This window comes from Callithrix jacchus, chromosome 16, assembly GCF_049354715.1.
Source record: "Callithrix jacchus isolate 240 chromosome 16, calJac240_pri, whole genome shotgun sequence".
NCBI classification, from domain to species: Eukaryota; Metazoa; Chordata; class Mammalia; order Primates; family Cebidae; genus Callithrix; species Callithrix jacchus.
In genome coordinates, this window is record NC_133517.1 from 69,135,116 (window position 1) to 69,155,011 (window position 19,896).

The 19,896-nt window shown below is 39.6% G+C and overlaps 1 long non-coding RNA gene across 1 annotated transcript in view; it reads right to left on the reverse strand.

Moving 5' to 3' along the window:
- Positions 1–8,759: 8,759 nt before the first annotated feature.
- Positions 8,760–19,896, reverse strand: part of LOC144576508 (uncharacterized) — a 32,963-nt gene continuing 21,826 nt past the window's right edge. The window contains exon 2 of the long non-coding RNA XR_008477222.2: positions 8,760–14,681. This is a non-coding gene — a long non-coding RNA (uncharacterized LOC144576508). The remainder of the gene's footprint in view (positions 14,682–19,896) is intronic.

The following is a 19,896-nucleotide window of genomic DNA, read 5'->3' on the forward strand; positions in this document are numbered from 1 at the left end:
ACATGGTGAGAACCCTGTCTCTACTAAAAATATAAAAATTGGCCAGGCGTGCTGGTGTGCATCTATAATCTCAGCTATTTTGGAGCCTCAGATCTGAGAATCACTTGAACCTGGGAGGCGGGGATTGCAGTGAGCCAAGATCATGCCACTGCACTCCAGCCTGGGTGACAGAGTGAGACTCCATCTCAAAATAAAAAAGAAAAGAAAAGAAAAGAAACATTAAAAATATAAATACACCTGAAGAAAAATAAAATCTATAAACACATTACAAATATAAAGATACTTAGGTCTTCTATGACACAATGACTTCAGCACTTCATTTTTCTTCTCCACATTCCGTGTATTTCCCAGTCTTTGTTAATAATTCTTTGAGACCCAGATTGTTACTGTGACATTCTTTTAGATTATAAGTGTTCTGTGTGCTGAATGGATTTCATGCTTTATTTCAGTTTCAGAACTGTAATAGTGACATTTGGACTTATCTCTTCTTTATCACTGCTTATTGCTAGTCCTTCTATATGGTAACCATCTAGTTCGAAGTCCTTAATTGTGTTTTATTACTCAGTCTGCAGTATGTCTTAAGTTGTTCAAGGAGAGTTCACAGATAATACATTTTGTCTCTTTTGCATATCCAGTGATATCATTCTCTTCCCTGCATATGAGAATGCTAACTGGAATATATACATCATAGTCTCAGTGCATATTCTTTTCTTCATCAAACTCTATAAATGCTGCCAAATGTCTTCTGGCATTTAGTGTGCTAGGACGAAGACTAAGGCCAGGCTAATGTTTATCTTCAGAAACTACTCATAGTTTATGTCTGGATATTTACAGAGTTTTGTGTTTGTCTCAGTAGGCTGAAAGTTTCACCAAGTTACATAGATGGGAGGCTCTTATCCTTGAGTTTTCCTAAATTAGGGTCAGCTCTTTCTGTCTACCTGAGCTTGCTTTGTTTTAGCTCAGGGATTATTGTTTTTTTTTAATTCTTTCCACTCCATGTCCCCTTTTTTCTCCCAGCTCTGTAAGATTTTCTCAACTAAGTTCTCCACACCAGCGATACACCTTCACGGAGCAATGATACTGCCCCTTTTTGCCTCTCACATGGTTTAATTCCAGCCATTGATGCATATTCTTCTTATTTTGTCCCATCACTATTCCCCCAATATAAACCATATTTTGTCTTTATTTCCCTTCAGATCTTGTTTCCAGACTTCTGCTTCCATTTCAGAGAGACCAAGGCTTCATAGAGTTTCTGTGCATGACACACAGTTGTCTAAAATAATCATCTAGATATTTTGTGGAAAATCATTTACAAGACTGTTCTGCCTTCCTGAAGTTATTACGTCCCCACCCACCCCTCAAAATACATACCTATTTTTTGGGGGGTGGGGCATCATTTTTCACTGGCCTCTTGATATTGTTGCTGCTGATAATGTTGTTTGTTTTACTCAACCTCAGGCAGGACAAGGTCAATATGTCAGTATTTATTAATGCCAGAAAAAGTGATTTGCACTGTGCATTGCCCTCTTTGTCCAATTCTCATTTCAATTCCATGATTTATGTTCAGAACCGAGTCTAACTCCTACTTAACAACGAGCTTTCACCTGTGATGCTCTTGCCTTGAATACGGTACCCCTTCCTCAGCCCTCAGCCCAGCTTCCAGTACTTAGAGATGATAATACCAGCCCAATGCCCAGCACGCAGAACTAGTTGCAGTGGCTCAAGACTTTAGCTTGGTAGCTGTCTCCAGAGCTTTCTCATGAACTATTGCCTCCCTGTGGTCACTTTAATTGTCCCCTGATTCCTGCCCAGCAATTTGCTGTGATTTGCAGAATCTGCCTGGATTGGGGAAAATGGGAAACGGGGAGCTTGAGGAAAGATAAGTAATAATGGTTGAGAGACCAGCACATGAGGAAGGGAAATAAGTGATTGCTTCATTTCCGTATGATGCAAAGCTTAGGGGTGAGTCTAGGTTCAGAGAGTGGGCAAAAGCAGAGACTCTTCTTGCTTTTTCAGGGGAATTTTTCTCATGAAGAAAAGCAAGAGTATGCTACATGCTGGAACCAAGGTAGGTCTTTCTCAATCCAGACCCATCTACCCGTCATGACTGTGAATCGTTCCAGATTCTATCAATTATTAGGCTGTACTGTTGGTCTTCATTTTCTTTCTCACCCACAGTTTTAACAAGAAAAGCTGTGGGGTTCAGCTTTGGAAGGCCCCACCCAGCTGTCATTGTGAACCAGAAGTCAGTGGGCAGCTAACTTCGAACTTTTCCAATTTCTAAGCAGTCGTAATCTCAAAAAGTCAGAAAGAAAACATTTAAACACCTAAAGCCCATGGTGGTCTGTCTCTCTTCTACTCAGCCCGGTAGAAAACTTGTTCATAAAGCAAGAGAAAAATATGACAAAGTATTCTTAGTAGTAGTACTATTGTCTCCATTTTAGTAAATCCTCTTCACAGAATCTTTCAAACTGACAGTTTAGTTTTCACTCAACATCTCAGCCTCTGCAGACTGTCCCACCACTGGGCTTGCCACTACTTTATAGATTATCCCAGGTCAAATCTGTGAAGTCCCATTTCTCAGGGACAGCCATGCAGATTCCAGAGTCAGCCTCTGTCCTTCTGACTGGGGGATAAGGCTGGTCTTTGCTGGGCAGGGTGGCTGAACTGGAGCCCTGCTCTTAGAGCCTTGGAAGGAAGGTTACCCCACACCTTCTGCCCTTCACTTATCAGTTTTAGACTTCCTTCTTACCTTCCATCCCCTTCAAATATAATTATCCTGCCCATCTCGCAGACCTCCACCCAGTTTAGGGGCTGAATTTCATTGAGTCTACACCAGGTAAAAAGACACAAAATGTAAACCAAGAGAAAGACCAATATGAAAAGAGACTAACATGATTAGGGTACATACATGTTAAGAACAGCATGACAGTTAAGATGGAAGGCTCAGGACTCCCCAGGTTCAAACCCCAGCTCTGCCATTTAGCATCTGTATAAATTTGAGCAAGTTATTTGACCTCTCTGTGCTTTATTTCCTCATCTATAGAATATAACAATAAGAGTCTCTACCTCATAGAGTTATGTGAAGATTAAATGAGTTAATATCTTCAAAGTGCTTTGAGAAATAAACGCCCAAGATCTGTTAGCTATTAACATCACCAACCACATGGCAAGTTCTTTTGGTGTTATTATTGTAGGCATTCCATCTACTTATCTGTTCTCTCCAGGAGTATTTGCTCAGCTTGCAACACACAAGAGGAATAATAGGAAACAAAGTCAGGGTCTTGTTGCTAGATGCACAAGCACACCACTATCACTTCTACCAAAAGAGAGCGGGATTACTCAGCCTAGCATGGTAGCTTAGCACAGCACGTGTGTAACCAAGACTGAGGTCTGAAGTGAAGACAACACCATGTTCTAGAATGGTCAGTTCTCTATGGCAATCACTGAGCCCACTCATCCATCCCTTTACCTAGACAAGAATGCCCAACTGCTTCTCCCACCTGAGAAACAGAGGTAATGTGACCAGCTGCTAGATGGAGACCTGGTCTGCTTACACATGGTGGCAAGATGTGGGAAAAAGAGTTTACCCAGAATGGGCCACACTCTGACAACCAATGCCTTTCTTGAGGGCAAACTGGAAGCATTTCCTCAAATGAACATGCTTCCCCCACCACCCAATAATTTCTCCATAGCTTCCCCATAGCTCTGCCAAATAGACATGCTTACCCACACGTTCAAGTTGAGCATATTGAGGTTCTGAGTTTCAGGGGTAGAACCAAGAAGAGAATCAGGGGGTTCCCAGCCAGTGTCCATGCTGCTTTCTTCCTACCCCACAGGAGTGATGTGTACATGCAAAGGTCATAACTCATCAAGTGTCTTCATTCGGTTGCTGAGCCAATTGCAGAAAAAGAATTCAGGAAGAACCTGGAAATCTTATTTGAACTTAAGTCAGAGTCTCCTTAGTGTATCTAACAGAGTAGGTCCTTAAGGTCCCCTTTGCTTAAGTACATTCCTCCCTTGTTCTCTACTAATGTGTTAAATAAAATCTGTTCAAATACCCGAATGCAAGACTCAAACAAGGTTTTTCTCAGATCTTACTGAGGCTCATGTTTCCCAAGTCCAAAGTCAGTAGACTTTGTAGGATGTTGAGGGGACTACAACCAATGTACAGGGTTTTGGAGATACATTGAATGCTCACTTATAAAATGATACATATTAAGTAACATAGTCTTCCTGATATTTCCCAGTATTTCTAGTCTCTTTCTTATCTTCTCTTACTCTGGCATTTAGACATAGTAGCATCAGGTGATTCAGGGAAGAGCAATAATAAGAGAAGGTAAAGCTCTTTTAATCTTCAAAAGTTTAACTACTGGCTCCAGAGACAGAGAATACATCATAGGTCACAAATAAGCTGTTTCCTGTCTCCCAAAATTAAATGAAGATTTCATGGGGTGGGATAATGGAAAAAAGAAAGTCCTTGGAAACAAGCCCTATGCCTTGTTACCTGAATGCCAGGTAAAGATGGGGGTGGAGTTGAAGACTGACAGAATCCCCATAAAGTTGGGGCCTCTACCACAGAGGGGACCTGATATAGTTTGGCTGTGTCCCCCTCAAATCTCATCTTCAATTTAGTTCCCATAACCTCCACATGTCGTAGGAGGGACCAGGTGATCATTGAATCACGGGGGTGATTTTCCCCATCATGTTCTCATGATAGTGAGTTAGTTCTCACAAGCTCTGATGGTTTTATAAGAGGCTTCCCCCTTCACTGGACCCTCATTCTCTCTCCTGTGGCCTGCGAAGAGGTACCTTCTGCCATGATTGTAATTTTCCTGAGGCCTCCTCAGCCATGTGGAACTGTGAGTCAATTAAACCTCTTTTCTTTATAAATTACCCAATCTTGGGTATTTCTTCATAGCAGCATGAGGATGGACTAATACAGAACCTGTATTAGTTTATAAACCTCTTTGCCAGATAGAACCTGAGAAAGTGGTGAGTTCTCAGGTACTCAGTATGGTGTGCAAGCTGAACAAATATTTACTATGCAGCCAAAGCAGCTAAGAGCCCGTGGACCTGAAAGAGCCCTGTGAGGTGAACAAGGGCCATGAAGCAGACACTCATTTGGGACAAGAGGAGGAGGCCATATAAGAACAAGCATTGGCTTAGCTGGTGCCACCAAAGAGAGGTGATGATCTGGAACAGATTCCTTTATTCTCTTCCCTCAAAATTTCAACAACAGGTGATGCCCCTACCTTTAAACAAAAAACCTAGACACAACACCTTGGTACAGAGAAGGGATCTCAGATTAACTGTGATCAAATTTCTAGCACCAGGGAGCAGAGGCTTGCTATACTTGCTGTAGATATTAAGGTCTAGTACAAAAAAGAAAGAAAGTAACATATCTTTTATAAATGTTGTAGCCTGAGTTTTATACCCATTGCACTGCTGTTTTAGTATCTGTAGAATCTAGTGCAGGAAGACCCATAATTTAATGCAAATGATGGATAAAACTGAAAGAAAACAAATAGGATCATAGCATCTTCCTCCCCTGATACCTACTGAAGTAAACACAAATTAGGGGGGTGCAGTGGCACACACCTGTAATCCCAGCACTTTGGGAGACCAAGATGGGTTGATCACCTGAAGTCCGGAGTTCAAAACCAGTCTGGCCAACATGGCAAAACCACATCTCTACTAAAAATAGAGAAAGTTGCCAGGTTTGGTGATGCACACCTGTAATCCCAGCTACTTGGAAGGCTGTGGCACGAGAATTGCTTGAACTCAGGAGGCAGAGGTTGTGGTGAGCCGAGATTGCACCACTGCACTCCAGCCTGGGTGATAGAGCAAGACTCCACCTCAAAATAAATAAATAAATACATACATACATACATACATACATACACATAAATTAGAAAAGAACAATAAGCCAAAAATTAACCAGGAACTATTTAATAGGAAAAGACACCGGAACCTTATTCAACAAACTTCAAAAACAGCAAATAAGAAAAGAAACAAGATTCTGGTTCACCAGAAACTAATGTCATGTGCAAATCTCAAAGATACAGTTAGGAAAAGAACATGTAGGAATGGGGAACATGCACAAATAGCAAAGAAAATGGCCAAGGAACATTTGAAGCAAGAAGTCCCACATAACATTCATTTATTCATCTATCTGCTCATTCAGCGAATAAGTGTGTGCCTACTCTGTGTCAAGCACCATTCTAGAAACTTGAAGATAACAGGGAACAAAGCAGAAAAAAAGCTGCTGTCTTATATTTTCATGGGTTGAGAGAAGAAGCAAATGATTAAAAAAAAAAAGACAGTAGAAGATAAAATGTTTCTGATGATAAGTGCCTTGAAGAAAAATAACAGAGACGGGGATGGAGGGTGCCAGGTCATCTGCCTTATATAACAGTATATATGAAAGTATATTTAACCATATAAATGAGAGCAAAGACCTCACTGATATCCTGACATCTCAGCCTAGACCTGAGGGATTTGAGGAAGGAAGCCATGTGGTCATCTGGGGGAAGAGTATTCTAGGCAGGGGAACTACACTGCAAAAGACCTGCGGACGAAGTGGGTCTGGCAGATTTGAGGCTCAGCAAGAAAGCCAGTGTGAGCCAGGCGCGGTGGCTCATGCCTGTAATCCCAGCACTTTGGGAGGCCAAGGTAGATGGATCAAGAAGTCAGGAGTTTGAGACCAACCTAGCCAACGTGATAAAATCCTGTCTCTACTAAAAATACAAAAATTAGCTGGGTGTGGTGGTGGACGCCTATAATCCCAGCTACTCAGGAGGCTAAGGCAGGAGAAATGCTTCAACCCAGGAGGCAGAGGTTGTACTGAAGACATTCTCAAGCATGAAAGAACTCAGGGAATATGTGAGACATTTTGTAAAATATACTGGAAGACTAAACACAATCACAGGATAAATTTATTTCCTTTTTTTAAGGTTGCAGTGAGCCGAGATCGTGCCATTGCACTCCAGCCTGGGTGACAGGGCTAGACTCCATCTAAAAAAAAAAAAAAAGAGAGAGGAGAGAGAAAACAAAAAAGAAATCCATGTGACTGGGACCAAGCAAGCCAAGGGACAGGAGAGTGGTGCCAGTGGCCATCACCCGGAAGCCTAGAAAGCATCTAAGGCTTTGGCTTGAGCAAGATTTTGAGCAGAAGAGTGTCATGATATAACAAATACTTTTAGAAAATAGAGTCTAGTGAAGCACATTAGACTTTAGCAGAAAGAGCAAGGGCCATCACAGCCCAACCTGTTGCGGTGCCCTATGCTGAGGTGGTGAATGAAAGGGAGATGCAGCTGGTGGTGGGCCCTGATTCAGGACACTTTGTGGACTCTTAGATGAAACCAGTGTGGGGTCAACCAGCAACTAGAGCTGAGCTCTCACCCACACTGGTATCCTCAGAGTCTGGGAAAACGTTGAGAAAGAAACAGCCAGCCCATACGTTTAACTAAAAATGCCAAGACAAGTCCACCTTATTAAAGATAAGGCAACAAAGGAACAATCATGTGTCCTCCACCTTGAATCAGGGCAAAGAGATGATCTGGGCAGAGCTCACCAAGCTAAGCATGAGAAAAAAAGGGGGTGGGGGGGAAATGGCATTTCAGTTATGCAAACATTCTAGAGCACAGAAGAGAAAAGAAACACAATCCACAAAAGAACAATAAAAAACTCAGTATGGAATCATTTATACAAGACTGAAAAACAAGATGATGAAGCCATATGCTGTGATGAAAAGGAAGATCACCGAGTTAAGGAAACAAGGAAGGGCCAAAGTGACATCTTTACAGATTAAATAAACCAACGTAACCAGCAAAGAACTGACCGGACATGACTAAAAATTCAAACAATAGCATAAAAAAAGGCCTTAGACATCACAGTGAATGCAAAGGTAAAAGATAAAGCAAATAAATCCATCTGAGATGGTGATAAATAAGCACTTCAAAGCTGGCCCACATAAGGTCACTTGTATTTCTCAAGTACAGCGTCCAACAAACAGAATAGTGTTCAGACGGGTAACTTCATGTCTGAAGATTTTTCTGATATTAGAAAACTATTATACTAAATCTGCGAATCATAAGAAAACTAATAAATAGGAAGAAAAACAATGTAATTTAAATAGAGACACTGAATGTATCATGATCAATAGTAATCATAGAGAATGCTTTCATTCAAGCCAAACAAACAAACAAAAAAAACATATACACACACACACAACGAAGTGGAGGTGGAATCAAGCTGGTCTCTGACTTCTCCACACAAACATTTTTCCAAACGAAATCAGAGTAGTATCTACATAGCCAAATAAAAGAATGTGTAGCCCAAGAATATTAAAACTGAAGACATTCTCAAGCATGAAAGAATTCAGGGAATGTATGAGACATTATGTAAAATATACTGGAAGACTCAACACAATAACAAGATACCTTTATTTCCTTTTTTATTAAAAAGCACATCTCTAGAATAAAGAAGTTATGGTTATGAGAACTAGTCGTTAGGACTAAATGCATTAAATAGTGTAGACAACCCAACAGCAAAAATGTTGTTGGCAGAATGGAATGTGTTATCGATCACTTAAGTTCAAAATTACAAAAGAAAAAAAATCAGGAGGCAAAAGAAAGAAAGTAGGAGGCACTATTAAGAGTGAAAGTCACTTGATTTTTCAGAGAAGAAGGAGAATTCATGCTGCCTGAAAAACTGAAATATTTATGTTAAAAGCAAATAACATGGTACTAATTTACATGGTTTCAGCATGTTTTTATTTAAACTTAGAAGAATATTTGAGGAAATAATATCATTGGCCATGAAAGAAACATGATCTAAATTTCAGCAATTCCTTGAGTTTCACTTCAGTTTCCCCTAGTTGTATTCGACTGAAGTTAAGTAAATGCTTTATTTCACTAAATATGTCCAGTAGGATATTGAATTGACTAGCTGTTTACCTGAATAGCTTCCAATTCTTTTTTTTTTTTTTATGCACACTGATACGTGGTATGATGTCCACCAAGGGTTAAGGCTGGCGATTTACTTCTTGCTGGTGGAATTTTGGGGTAATTTGTTACTTTCTTCTTTGTACTTTTAAAAATAATTTATTATGATCATGTATCATCTAATAAAAATGAAATTTTTATGTTTATTTTCTTTTATATATTTTTTGAGACAGAGTCTTGCTCCATTGCCCAGGCTGGAGTGCAGTGGTGCCATCTCAGTGGTGCCATCTCAGCTCACTGTAACCTCCGCCTCCCAGATTCAAGCAGTTCTCCTACCTCAGCCTCCAGAGTAGCCTCCTCACCACTATGCCCAGCTAATTTTTATGTTATTAGTAGAGACAAGCTTTCACCATGTTGGCCAGGATGGTCTCAAATTCCTGACCTCAGGTTATCTGCCCACCTCAACCTCCCAAAAGGCTGGGATTACAGGCGTGAGCCACCACGCCAGGCCAAAATAACATGTTTATAAAGTACAATGAGATACCACTTCACATGCATTTCTGTCTTCCTGAAATTGACTACTATATGAATTTGAAGTGCTCTTGGTGCCTCATATAACCGGAATCATATAGTACTGTGTGTGTCTTCTGGTGACTGGCTTATTTCACTCAGCATAATGACCTCAAGATTTATCCACGTTGCACCACATATCACAATCCTACTGATGGCTGTACTTTTTGAAAAAACAGATTAGCTACCAATTTTTGGAAAAAAAAAAAAGAAAATAAGTGTTGGAAAGAACGTGCAGAAAAATGGAACCCTTGTACACTGTTGATGGGAGTGTAAAATGGTATAGCCACTCTGAGAAACAGTATGGCAATTAGTCCCTCAGAAAATTTAAAAATAGAATTACCCTATGATCCAGTAACTCCACTTCTGGGTATATAGCTCAAAGAATTGAAGGCAAGATCTCAGGGAGTTATTTGTACATTCATGTTCATAGCAGCATTATTTAAAACAGGTAAAAGAGGGTAGCAACCTAGTGTCTGTCCATGTACATAGATGTATTAAACATTAAATGGCATATACATACAATGGAATATTATTTAGCCTTAGAAAGCAAAACAATTCAGATATATAGTATAACATGGATAAACTCTGAGGTCATTATGCTGAGTGAAATAAACCAGTCATGAAAAGACACATACAATACTATATGATTCGTCTTATATGAAGCATCTAAAGAAAGACCTTCAAATTTATAGAGTAGTCAAATTCAGGAAGAGGAAAAGCAGGATGATGGTTTCCAGGAGCTGGGAGAAGAGGAGAAGGAGTTATTGTTTAACAGATGCAATTTTAGTTTTGCAAGATGGAAAAGGTTCTGGAGACGGATGGTGTCACGTGTGTACAATAGATATATACTTAATACCAGGGAACTGTACACTTAAAAATAGTTAAGATGGTTTTACGATTTATGATTTTATGTTATGTGTATTACACCATGATAAAAAGTTTTATTAAAATATTAAACAAATAAATAATAACTTAAAATGTGCACAATCAATATGAATGTAACAATAAATCACTATTAGATGGTACCTTAAGCCTGAAATTATTATTCACTAGTAATTGATTTATCGAGGGCCTTATATAAAGGTGCCATTTATTTTAAACATCACAACTTCATGAGTGTGTTCTCATTTTAGAGACAAGAAAACGAAGGCTCAAATATGCTGTGACAAATATGGCATTCACACATTTCCAAGCTCTGAGAGGAGAAATTGATGCTTTTTCCAAGTCTATTCATCCATTCATCAGTTTTGTACTGAGGCCCCACTCTGTCCCACACACTATGTTTGTTCCACCATGACATAATTTCTAGACGTCTTCCTGATGACTGATTTTCTGACTAAGAATTTCCTCTTTAGTTGGTTACAGAAAAGTATATGGCAAAATTTCATACGGCTTTAGAGACTCTAATTCATAAACTATCCCAGAATGGTGCATCTATTTAGTATTCCTTTCATCTTCTCTTTGAAGAGGAAACAGTCCCTGATTTTACATACACTCTGCATATTTATTCCATTTAAAAAATATACTATAATGAAATTGGAACCAAGATGTTTGTTTATAACTGGTTCAACTCTACGTGTGGACTGTGCACTTTCTATCTATGGTTCTATTTTACAATTTAAAGTTTTTTTTAAAAGTCTGTTAAACACAAAGATAACATCAGTTCACTTCACTCAATAAATTCAACTGTGATGTGTGATAGTAAAACATAGAAGACTAAAATATTCATATAAGTGTGTCTAGGATTATATATTATTTACCTATTTGTATTTGTCAAACTACCCCCAACATTCATGGCTTACACAACAAACATGTATTCCATCCCAGACTCTGGGTCTGCGGTCCAGGCTCCACTTAACTGAGACCCTCAGACTTACACTTTTTCACCTTAACAGAGACAAACTCCATGTGTTGACTGGAGAGGTCATCATAAAGCTCTGCTGAGGAGAATCTGCTTCCAAAGTTGCTGATGTGGGTCTTGGCTGGTCTCAGGTATTTTTTGGTTGTTGATCAGAGATATCCATTCCTTGCCACATAGATTTCTGCTCACAATACAAGTTTTCTTCTCCCACAGTAAGGTATCTCAGAGAAAGAGACACCCAAGATGGAAGATACAGTCTTTGTATAACCTAATGTCAGAAGTTACTTCTAATCACTTCTGCCTTATTCTGTTCATTAGGAGCGAGTCACTAAACCCAGCCCACACTCAAGGGGAGAAGATTACACAAAAGTGTATCAGGAAGGAGGTGGAGGTCATTGAGAGCCCTCGTAGAAGATGATTGCCAAGAATACAAAAGCCATGTACCAAAATGTTGGCAGCGGTTGCCTCTAGGTACTCAATCAGAAATGTACTTGGTTTTATATTTTTATTGCTTCTCTGTTTTTCTAAATTGTCCATGGTGCAGAAGCAGAAGCAGTAATATATCATTATTATTATTATTATTATTATTATTATTATTTTGAGATGGAGTTTTGCTCTCGTTGCCCAGGTTGGAGTGTAATGGCATGATCTCAGCTCACTGCAACCTCTGCCTCCTGGGTTCAAGTGATTCTTCTGCCTCAGCCTCCTGAATAGCTGGGATTATAGGCATGCGCCACCACGAACAGCTAATTTTTGTATTTTTAGTTGAGACAGGGTTTGTCCATGTTGGTCAGAATGGTTTCCAACTCCCGACTTCAGGCGATCTGCCTGCCTTGGCCTCCCAAAGTGCTGGGATTACAGGCCTGAGCCACTGTGCCCAGCCAGAGTGGTTTGTATTTAAATTCTGCTTCTGTCACTCATCATCTGGATAACACATAAGACAAAGTTCTGAGTCTTACCACGCTGTAGCTTTCCCAGTGCCAACCTCTTACAGTTGTAAATATCAATCTGATCTGTGTATAAAAGACTTACACAGTAGCACATTACAAAAGCTTATTATCCAAACACCATGGCGCATGCCTGTAATCCCAGTACTTTGGGAGGCCGAGATGGGAGGATCACTTGAGGTCAGGAGTTTGAGACCAGCCTGGGCAACTTAGTGAGAACTTGTCTCTACAAAAAAATTTTTTTTTAGTTAGGCAGGCACTGTGATGCACTCCTATAGTCCCAGCTACTCAGGAGGCTGAGGCAGGGGGATCACTTGAGTCCAGGAGTTGGAGATTACAGCAAGCTGTGATTGTGCTACTGCCCTCCAGTTGAGTGAAAAAGTAAGACCCTGTCTCTAAAAATAGGAGTTTATTATTAGTCAGTATGGAATTCTTAACATATTGAAAATTAGATAGTGGCCAGGCATGGTGGTTTGTGCCTGTAATCTCAATATTTTGGAATGCTGAGGGGGTTGGATCACCTGTGGTCAGGAGTTCAAGACCACCCTGGCCAACATAAAGAAACCCCATCTCTACTAAAAATACAAAAATTAGTCGGGCATGGTGGTGAGTGCCTGTAATCCCAGCTATTCAGGAGGCTGAGACTGGAGAATCACTTGAACCCAGGAGATGGAGGTTGCAGTGAGCCGAGATCATGCCACTGCACTCCAGCCTGGGCAACAGAACAAGATTCTGTCAGAAAGAAAGAAAGAGAGAGAGAGAGAGAGAGAGAGAGAGAGAGAGAGAGAGAGAGAGAGAGGAGGAAAGAAAGAAAGAAGAAAGAAAGAAAGAAAGAAAGAAAGAAAGAAAGAAAGAAAGAAAGAAAGAAAGAGAAAGAAAGAGAGAAAGGAAGGAAGGAAGAAAGAGAAACAAAGAAAAAAGGGAAGGAAGAAAAGGAAAGAAAGAAAGAAAGGAAAGAAAGAAAGAAAGAGGGAAGGAAAATTAGATGGTATGGTTTTGTCCCCACTTATATTTTCATTAGCAGGGAAAAGATATAAACACATAAAACACAGGAAAAAATGACAGCAAATAATATAAAAGCAAGTGCTACAGTCTGTAGGTGAGACAATAAATGAAGATACTGGATATAAAAAAAATAGAAGATGAGGCAATTGTGGAAAGGGATATATTTTAGAAGAGGCGGGGCAGGCTTTGAACAGGTTAGGTGGCATATTAGAGGGTTTGAAATTTGAATGAGCTTCTCATTTACTAAGGGCCTCATCAGTGCCAGGCTCTGAGGGCATAGTGTTGAATAAGGCAGAATATCTGCCCGCAAGAAACTCATAGTCTAGGAGACAAAGATATTAATTTAAAAATCTTTCAGAATATTTGGCGACTTCAGAGCCAGAGGTTAGCATTGGATCAATAGCTACTTTTTAAGCACCTACTATGTACAGGCATTACAGTGGATATTCAAAACCACTGCCTCCAAAGAGCTCATAGTATAGTGCGGAAGATGGATAATTAAACAGACTATTTCAGTGCTAACTTATTTGGCAATGTAATAAATGCTAAAGTGAGAAGAGAGACGAGATGAGATGGAAGAGCAGAGAAGAGCAGACAACTGCATAAGGAAGGCTTTCTGGGGGCAGGTTATATCTAATTAAACTGAGCTTACATTAGCCAAGCCAAGAGTTAGGGGAGGGAAGTTTCAGCTGAAGGAATAGCCCAAGCACAGGGCTATAAGACACACAGAGAAGATGGCATAACTGAGAGACAACAGGCAAGAGGATTTAGACAGGGAATCGAGGCCAGGATCGAGAGTGTCCAAAACTGCAAACAGGAGGGAGGGTGCACATTTAAAATCTGCAGCGAGCAATGACATGGTGGATGCTCTGTTCAAGTGTGGCCATGTGTTTCTCACAGAGATCGTGTGTAGAAAATGTTCACAGAGAACCTGGGGAGGAGGTGACCATGACATCAGAGGTTGAGTTCACCTGGGGTCATCCTCCCAGGGTCATTTCTTACAATGCTGATGACATCTGGGCTAGAAACTCACTGCAGCTCATTCTAAGCTCTGCAGAACAAGGTGATGCCTGTAGAAACAATTAGTCTTATGCATAATAGACAGTGCCTCAGAGAATGACAGAGAAGAAAAAGCTCTCAAAACAAATCAAAACACACCAAGACTCCAGTGGAATCCTCATAGACGCTTTCTTCAATGAGATGGTGCCAGTAAAGGTAGAGTAGAATCCGAAACAGGATGGGAGAAGTTTTTAGTTGCCACCATAGTGGGAGAACCATCTGATTTCACTCGTACAGAGCACTGTGACTTTAGGCAAATCCCTTAATCTTTTTGACCAAGTTTCATATCTGTAAAATAAAGATAATTGACCTCTATTTCACTGGACTGTTGCAAGGATAAAATGAGATTATTGCTATGACAGACACAAACCACTACCTAACTATAAACTAATTTTACTAGTATTATGAGACAAAAAGTAGAGTGACATTGTTAATGTTTGAACTCTGGGTTCAATTCCCAATTCCTTCAATTCCTCGATGTATAATCTTAGACAAGTTACTTACCTTCTCCAAGTCTTACTTCTTTATCTGTAAAATGGAGGAAATAATAGTAATGACTTCATAGGAGTTTTAGGAGATGTAAATTATTAATTTATGTAAAATGTTAAAACAGTGCAGGCATACAGAAAACTCTTGATAAACATCAGCCATCATCATTATTAACAGCAGCAGTTGTAATAATGGCACCGGTAATAATAGTAGTGTTTCTGCGCTTTGGGATCCTGATTTTTACACAATGCATGTGTGAATGGAAAAATCACAAATTGATGCAATTCAGATTTGTTTTGCACCTCAGAGTATCTTCATCTATTTTGTGCTCTTCAAACCCAATTGCAGGGTTGCAGCATTATTCTGAGACTAAATAGAAAGACAAACTTGGAGAAGTCACAAGAATTTCTTATGATCACACAACCAGAAAAGGCTATGCAGAGCGTTGAACCCAACTTTCCTAATGCTAAATTCAGTGTTCTTTTGGATATGTTATCTCTCTGTGCTGGGTATGGCATGCTTTAAAAATAATAATTTTGAGACATCTCAACAGGAATTTTCTTTAGATGGAGCTAAAATTCGACTGTATGGGATCAGTGAGTGTTATGGTCTTTTAAAAAGCATTTGTCTTTTCCAGTATTGTCTCAGCCTTTTCCTCCAAGAAGAAATTTTCAATTAACTATTAGCTTATGTTGCAAACATTTGTTCTTAAATGCACTCATTCATTCTTGTAGGTGATTAAGGATGATGGGTATATAAATATACAAGTACATAAATGACAAGTCAAACCATGTACATATGGTAATTTAATTTTGAGATGAGTACCATGTTTATGCATTTCTATCAGGCTGCCTACTTTTGATGAATGTGCAATTTTTTTAATCCACCATTTTATCATTGCCAATATTTAAGTAAATATCCTAAGTGCAACACTAGAGAAAACCATCTATGCCATCCAGATAATTTGCAGCTGGGAAACACAAGCAATGTGTCTTTTTTTTTTTTTTTTTTTAGATGCTAAGTAAATTGATGTCCTGTACTTCATTAACGCTGCATGTTTCACAGGTGTCAGTGATTTGGAATGTGTCACTGGGTGAAATAATATTGATCCTAGATAGGAGTATAAGATTTAAGATAAAGTTTAATAATTTGGCTAAATAAGGCTAAGAATATTTTGGAAACTATCACAGATTATATAATTTTATATTTATAGAAATATAGGGAAAAGATACCAAATCCACCTAACTAAGATTAACCATAGATAAAAGAAGAGAAAGAAAATTCTAGAAAGGAGGAACTGGGTGGAAAAGTAGGATGACTTCATTCAGGAACCTACAGGGAGACTGGTGTTGCTGAAGACAAAAATGGCAGAGATGAGACTGAGGTGAGCCAAGGGGAGGTACAGGGTCTTGGATACCATGCTGAGGGATGTGAACTTTATCTTGAGGTCATGGAAAAGTGTTAGGCACACTGTGGCATGGCCAGGTTTGGTCTGGGACAGGGAGTTGGAGGATGGTGCCTCATTTCCACAGCAGGCTGGAACTCCCAGCATTCCCTGCTCTTTTCTCACTGTTCAGGATGATCCGAGGCTTTCCAAGCACTACCCTCCTCCTCTACAGCAAGAAGGCACGGAAAGTGATTGAAAGACATCCAGAACACTCTAGCTGGTAAGCGTCCAAAGTTAAAACAATCTCTCACCATCAGCAAAGTCAAAATGTCATTAGGTTTCACAGGGCTCAGTGCTAAGGGACGGGGGGAGCCCTTCAGATATAATGTGAAACCAGAAGTGAGACTCTAGGTGGCCCGATACTCTCTTAGAAGTTTTTTGCAGGGTGCTGGCTAGAGCTGAGCTGTTGTACAGCTGTGGGTTTTGCAAACCTGAGCTTATGAGTTCCTTTCCCAAAACTGTTTCCTCCCCATACCACACAATTCAACTTAACCCCTCTATGAAACTTGGGGGGTCTCAGGGTTTGAAGTAAAACTAAAAGTTCCAAAAGAACCACAGAGAGTTCTGCTGTCATGTCCTCCCCAAACTTCTCCTGCCAAAGTATGCCCTCTTCTTTTACTGCGTGAGTACTTCACAAATGTAGGACTGACTCAGAGTCCAGATGTTACAGTAAAAGAACACTGGGCTCAGAATACAGGCATTTGATTTGTATTCTTGTTCTGTAGCTTTCTGACCATCTGACCTGTAAATCCATTTAACGCAACTTTCCCATCTGCACAACAGAAGGCTAACTAGATGATGTCTAAGGGAGTTTTGAATTCTCTAACATTCTGTGACTGCAAGATCTTCCTGTCCTTGATGCTGAAAAGGCACAAAAGAAAAGAAGCCACAATCCCACAATTATAATATAGCCATGATATTGATAATAAGCAGATACCCAAACAATGTAGTAGGAAAGTGCCTGGTGACGTGGAAAATTCTTCAGCTCTATTGCCAATGAGAAAACAATCTACAAAGAAGTACATTATGATCTCATTTTTGTAAGGTAAATATGTACATAGAAAACATAACCAAAAATAGTCTCATGGTCCTCTTGGGCCATAAAATTTTCTTTTTTGTTTTTATTTTTTTTTCTGTTTTTTTCTTTTTTCTGTTTTTTTAAACTAAGAGAGTACATTATTTTCCCAGTAATCAAGCACATTTTATTTGTAATATAGTAAGGATCATTATTCTCTGAAGTTTTGTGGCTCTCATGGATCTATAGATTATTTTTATGGAGAAACAATGAAAATTTTGCAAATAATGTGACATTTAATCTGAAACACAATGGATAAATGGGGGCAAGTTATTTTCTTAGCAACCTCTTCATTCACCCATTTTCCCATCCTTTTCTCTTGAATACTTCTTACGGTTTCTTATGAGTAGCACTGACTTTTCCTGCTAAAGCATATATACCACTTGAAGACAAAAAGCAATTCTTTTGGTTCTCTTGTATTCCCTCTAAAAATAACAAGCATTTGGCCCCAAGAATATACAGAATAAATAAACTTGCAATTATGATGTTGGTTTTTCTGAAGGCAATGACATTGTATGACACCTAACTCTGTGTACAGTTGTGCAAAAATTCTCTGTCCCTGGTTTCTCAGTGGTGACCCAATTTTCCAAAGCCAAGTCCATGAGTTCATTTCCTATATTCTTCAGTTTTATTGTTTTCCTTGTGGCTTGAACCAAAATCCCAACAAAGTGTGCAGTCATTGCACTGTTGAAACCAAGTACAGACAGACGGATAAACTAGAAAAGCACCGGAGAGTTCAATTGTAAATGGATGGTTCTATACAGAAGCAAGGATGCATTGGGGTAGGAAAGAGAGATGGAAGAAGTAGAGGGAGGAGAATGGAAGGGGAAAACCTTTACTTCTTGGACCTATGCCAAAATAAGGTGAAATTAATCTTAGGAAAAGCTAGTAGTGGAATAGTTGTTAATTGCCCTGCATTTCTTAAATACTATGTATCTAATGGGCCTTGAGAGCTTGTTTGGAGGTTCTAGGAGCAGAGCACAGCTAATCATATATCCTTGACCAAACCCCAGTCCTCCTCTGTCAGGGAATGGTCATCCTCTTCAACCAAGTGCACAGCTTTGGGAAGAATGCACTTGCAGCGGTGAGCGAGGAAAGGGACACCCAGCTAGCCAGCCAGATCAGCCGAATTAACATTGGCCATCAATGGAGTGACAGATGTCGCAGCCAGATCACTGTCACACCCAGGACCATGTATCTACATGTCAACAACTCCCAGATGTTACATCTCCTGCCCAGCCCGATCTCCCAAATCCCAGGCTAGTATATTCAACTCACTACTTGATATGTCTACTTGGCTACTTAATGAACTTCTCAAACTTAACATGCCCTAAACTGAATCCCTGATGGTCCTCTCTTAAAACCGTATAACCTGAAGCCTCCCCATCTCAGTGGACAGGAACCTCGTCCTTCCTGTGCTCGGGCCAAACTAGGAATAGTCATCATTTGTGCTGTCACCCTCTCATATTCCACTTTCAATTTGTCAGGAAGTGCTGTTGGCTCTATCTTCAGAAAATAGCAGAAACCAACTGCTCCTCACCAATCACACTACTTCTCTTCTGGCTCCAGGCACCACCGTCTTTTGCCTGTGTTACCACAAAACCCACCTGATGTTCTGCTTTCTTCCTTAACACCCCATACTATATTCTAAGCACAGCCTCCAGAGTGAACCTCTTAAAACATGCATTATTTTATACCACTCACCTGCTCAAAATATCACCCTGGGTTCCCTTTTCACTCAGAGTAAAAGACAAAGGAGGGCTTTTGTTTGTTTTGCAGACAATGGCCTGCAAGACCCCCTGTGAGCCAGCTCTCATTACTTCTGTGTTTCTCTTACCTTGTCTCACTCACTCAGTTCTTGCCACACACATATCCTTGCCTCTCCTACTAGAAAATTATTCGCTGTTATTCATGGTTGCTTATGTACGCTCTACCTAACTGTTAAATGACATGAAGAGCTAATGTTTTGAATCTCATGTGCATAGTACTTTGCAGTTTACAAATTACTTCTGTATATAGCATTTCACTTAATCTTCACAATAATATTGTGAATTCATTATTACTTGTCACATTTTATAGATAATACATCTAAGCTCAGAGAGGCTGAACAACTTGTCCAGAGTCATATAGTTAGTAATTGGTGCACTTGCATACAAATATAGGTCTGTTTGACCCTATAAGGAAAAGGGGGGATTAATATCGATTGCTCGTACTGGAGTAAGTTCCTTTACTTGACAATTTCATTTAGTTTCCCTTAGTCTATCATCTTCTCTCCTTCCTTAATGTCCTACTCCATTACACAAAGTATCCATCGTAGATGCTTAGAAAATGTTGATAAGCATCATCATCATTATCATAATCATGGCATTATAAATTCTATCTTTTGAGTCAGATTTTCAGTTATCACAGATCATGTTCTATTTATTTCTTCATTCATGAACTAAAGAAGGAGACTTAATGACCAATAAGGTGGGAGAATAAAATTCAGTGTG